This window comes from Ipomoea triloba, chromosome 2 (genome assembly GCF_003576645.1).
Source record: "Ipomoea triloba cultivar NCNSP0323 chromosome 2, ASM357664v1".
NCBI classification, from domain to species: Eukaryota; Viridiplantae; Streptophyta; class Magnoliopsida; order Solanales; family Convolvulaceae; genus Ipomoea; species Ipomoea triloba.
In genome coordinates, this window is record NC_044917.1 from 15,925,448 (window position 1) to 15,930,593 (window position 5,146).

The 5,146-nt window shown below is 33.2% G+C and overlaps 1 non-coding gene across 1 annotated transcript; it reads left to right on the top strand.

Annotated features, from left to right (window-relative positions):
- Window positions 1-4,821: 4,821 nt before the first annotated feature.
- On the top strand, window positions 4,822-4,928 carry LOC116011496. Its single transcript, XR_004097047.1, has one exon. It is a non-coding gene; the product is annotated as a small nucleolar RNA R71 (small nucleolar RNA).
- The last annotated feature ends 218 nt before the right edge of the window (window positions 4,929-5,146 follow it).

Here is a 5,146-nt window from a genome sequence, read left to right on the forward strand (position 1 = left end):
ACAATCTGAAGCACCCTGCAGTTAATAAGTTAGCACCCGAGTTCAAAATATGGAGAGAACTAAATAAGTAAGCCCTCACAGGAATATCATTCATTACACTCAAGTGTTTGATGGGTATAAGTTCCACTCAAGTTCATTCCTATAAAATTGCTCTACCATAGGCTTGCATATCTTCTCAATCACCACTACAAGAGCCATCCATGACACAAATCATAAGGACTTTTCATAGCTTGTAATGGGGTTAGGGCTAAGGTAGGGAAAATTTAGGAAAGTAGCTCAAAAAACTTTCAAACTAGAGGAGCAAACAAATACAAGTAATCCAATGCATTCAATTCCCATTCAGAAACACTCTCTTATTGATACTTCAAAACTACTATCATTCTCAAAAACAAATAACTCTTCCTCAATATCACAAGAACTTTCCCATACTCCATTTATTCAATAGTAACTCAAACTCAAAACTAATTGTTGATTTTTTTCTCATTTTCCCATAAATTTTCAGGAACATTTTTTCATTTCAAACATATATTCCTCATTTTTTCATTCATTTTTCAATCTTTCGTACTTTTTTTTTTTTTTGAAATCATGAACTGCCTTCACTGTCTTTGTTTTTAAAAGGCCAAAAAGAAATTGCCAATAAACGAAGAGACAACCCACCTCACTCTCAATCTTATTAACAAAAACAAGTGATCTCCCCCACACTTATTCTTCACAAACCACGTAGAGTACATAAGGAATTTAAAATTTGCTCCACTAGTTATTCAGCTGGGTCTAGGCATTAATTAATGGTATAAAAGGCTTGTAATGTGGTTCAAATAAAGAAAAGAAAAGGTCAAAAAGCTCAAAGTGGGTTAACAAAGGAAAATAAATCATAGGGAAAACCGATTATTTGGCTAGTGAGGCTCAAAATCAAATAATGGCCTTAATCACACTTGAATCATGCATGGTCAAATTAGCTTTAACAGAGAATCAAGACAAGTTCTAGAGAATCAAAATTATGGAAGAAATCACACAATAGAAAGAAAATAAGACCGAAGTGTCAGTCAATGGCTCAAAGTCTCACAGGTTTATTGCTTACTTAATCTAGCCACTACATATCAAACAAGAAATGCTAACAAACTAATCACAACTTGCCAAACTATCTATTCAATCATGTTATGAATTTCAAGAAAGTAAAATATAATATTTTTTCAAAAATAATAATAATAATACTTAATTTGCATAAAATAGCAATAAAATATTTTTAAAAAAATTTTGACATAACAAAAACAAACAAATAAAACTAAATTCCCCCCCCCCCCCCCCCCCCCCCCCCNGTAAAATGACAATTAATAAATATAAATATACTAAAAAAACCTACTTAAATTAAAGTGCAAAAATATTCTTGTCAAATTCCCCCACACTAAACATTTGCTTGTCCCCAAGCAAAAATTATTATTTCTAAATAAAAATAAATTCTCAAAACTCATAACACATCATGAACAACAATCTGAAGCACCCTGCAGTTAATAAGTTAGCACCCGAGTTCAAAATATGGAGAGAACTAAATAAGTAAGCCCTCACAGGAATATCATTCATTACACTCAAGTGTTTGATGGGTATAAGTTCCACTCAAGTTCATTCCTATAAAATTGCTCTACCATAGGCTTGCATATCTTCTCAATCACCACTACAAGAGCCATCCATGACACAAATCATAAGGACTTTTCATAGCTTGTAATGGGGTTAGGGCTAAGGTAGGGAAAATTTAGGAAAGTAGCTCAAAAAACTTTCAAACTAGAGGAGCAAACAAATACAAGTAATCCAATGCATTCAATTCCCATTCAGAAACACTCTCTTATTGATACTTCAAAACTACTATCATTCTCAAAAACAAATAACTCTTCCTCAATATCACAAGAACTTTCCCATACTCCATTTATTCAATAGTAACTCAAACTCAAAACTAATTGTTGATTTTTTTCTCATTTTCCCATAAATTTTCAGGAACATTTTTTCATTTCAAACATATATTCCTCATTTTTTCATTCATTTTTCAATCTTTCGTACTTTTTTTTTTTTTTGAAATCATGAACTGCCTTCACTGTCTTTGTTTTTAAAAGGCCAAAAAGAAATTGCCAATAAACGAAGAGACAACCCACCTCACTCTCAATCTTATTAACAAAAACAAGTGATCTCCCCCACACTTATTCTTCACAAACCACGTAGAGTACATAAGGAATTTAAAATTTGCTCCACTAGTTATTCAGCTGGGTCTAGGCATTAATTAATGGTATAAAAGGCTTGTAATGTGGTTCAAATAAAGAAAAGAAAAGGTCAAAAAGCTCAAAGTGGGTTAACAAAGGAAAATAAATCATAGGGAAAACCGATTATTTGGCTAGTGAGGCTCAAAATCAAATAATGGCCTTAATCACACTTGAATCATGCATGGTCAAATTAGCTTTAACAGAGAATCAAGACAAGTTCTAGAGAATCAAAATTATGGAAGAAATCACACAATAGAAAGAAAATAAGACCGAAGTGTCAGTCAATGGCTCAAAGTCTCACAGGTTTATTGCTTACTTAATCTAGCCACTACATATCAAACAAGAAATGCTAACAAACTAATCACAACTTGCCAAACTATCTATTCAATCATGTTATGAATTTCAAGAAAGTAAAATATAATATTTTTTCAAAAATAATAATAATAATACTTAATTTGCATAAAATAGCAATAAAATATTTTTAAAAAAATTTTGACATAACAAAAACAAACAAATAAAACTAAATTCCCCCCCCCCCCCCCCCCCCCCACACTTATTATCAACATTGTCCCCAATGTTGAATAAAATGCATAGAAGAAATAAAGGAAATTAAATAAGAATAGTGAATAAAAGAAAAAGAATGGAACAAAATCACCTTGGGTTGCCTCCCAAGTAGCGCCTTTGTTTATCGCCGTTGGCTCGACTTATTGCTTAAACAATTCTTTAAATTTCCATTGTCTTTTTGAGAACCTTTGACGATTATTATTATTATTCAAAGAAATAGTACCTTCCTGCAAATTAGTACTCAAAAATGATTTATTAATTTTTTCATCTTTATTCTTATTAGATGCAATTTCATTATTAATTTTTTCATCTTTATTCTTATTAGATGCAATTTCATCGAATTTAACAACCTTCAAAGAATCAACAAAAATTGCAAAATTATCATCACTATGAGATTTTATATCAACAAAAATTGCAAAATTATCATCACTATGAGATTTTATGATATCATAAATATTAAAATTCACAAGTCTACCATTAGACTCCATAGTAAGCATACCACTATGAATATCAATTTTAGTTTTTGCAGTTTTTAAGAATGGCCTTCCTAACAAAATATGAGAAATTTTATTATTATTTTCCATATCAAGCACATAAAAATCAGCAGGAAAAACCAAACTATTAACTTCAACAAGCAAATCCTCAATCACACCCCTAGGATAAGTAGTAGATCCATCAGCCAATTGAATTACTACACAAGTTTTCTTAAGGGGTCCAAGATTTAAAGAAGTATAAACAGAATATGGCATGACATTGATAGAAGCTTCTAAATCTAACATGGCTTTTTCAAGTTTCACACCACTTATCATGCATGGAATAGTAAACATACCTGGATCTTTGCACTTTTCAGGAAGCTTGTTTTGAATCACAGTAGAAGCATTCTCTTGGATTTTCACCTCCTCAACTTTTCCTTCATTTTGTTTCTTTTTTATAGTGCATAACTCTTTCAGAAACTTTGCATAACGAGGTACTTTTTTAATAGAATCTAACAATGAATTATTACCCTCACATTCACGAAATGTCTCATATAAATCAATATTTGACTTTGTTTTTCTTGTTTCTAAAAGAGCTTGAGGAAATGGGGGTACTGGTTTATAATCAGAAAAAGATAAAAACTTACCTCGAGACTCCTCTTTATTGTTGACAATGTCCCCTACACTTGTTTCATAGTCTGAATCAACATTCCTTTCCAGTGACATACCTCTCACGCTAATTGCACTTACATTCTCTTTAGGATTAACAACTGTTTGAGATGGTAAGTTTCTAGAGTTTTGTGCCTCTAACCTATTGACTGCAGTTGCCAATTGACCCACCTGTCTTTCCAAGTTTTGAATACTAGCCCTTGTTTCTTGAATATTTGACCTTGTCTCTTGTTGGAATTGTTGTGTTTCTTGTTGGAACTGTAAAGTCATTAGTAGCAAGAGACTTAACAATATCTTCAAGATTCATACCTGAGCTAGAGCTTTGGGCCGGTTGTTGTCTTGTAGGAAATGGTGGTCTATACTGCTGAAAATTAGAACGGTTCTGAACAACCTGGTTCCCTTGTGAGTTTCCATAACTAAGGTTCGGGTGATCCCTCCAACCAGGATTATATGTATTAGAAAATGGGTCATACTTACCTTGAGGTTGTCCAGGAAAACCTCCAGCCATGTTGACATATTCAATAGGTTCTTCTTGAAGAGTTGGGCAAGCATCAGTTTGGTGCCCAACTACCGAGCAAATTCCACAAGCCTTCACAGTTTGCATATTTCCTACAGCTAATTGACGAACAAGAGTAGTTAAACCAGCCACTTGTTGTTCAAGATTGGAAATACTTACCTCATTTATTTGCTTGGATGGTTGGACAAGTCTATTGCCAAACTGTTGAGAATTTGCTGCCATGTTTGCAATTAGATTCTTTGCAGCATCCGGTGTCTTATCAACTAAAGCACCTCCACTTGCAGCATCAATCATGCTTCTATCAGTTGGAAAAAGTCCTTCATAAAAGTACTGAATAAGTAATTGTTCCGTGATTTGGTGATGAGGGCAACTTGCACAAAGCTTCTTGAAACGCTCCCAATATTCATAAAGTGACTCTCCATTGTGTTGCCTTATACCACAAATTTCCTTTCTGATGTTGGCTGCCCTTGAAGCTGGAAAGTATTTTTCAAGGAACACCATCGTCAACACTTGGTCTAAGAAAATATTCACCACCGGATCTTAATTACTGTTCATCGACAACAAGACAAATTCACTTGCATTTGAGCATTCATTGTGGAATTCATTCCTGTTTTTCCTTAGTCATAAGTAATCAAACACAAGCGGTATTAACTACCCCTAACTATCAAATAACACAA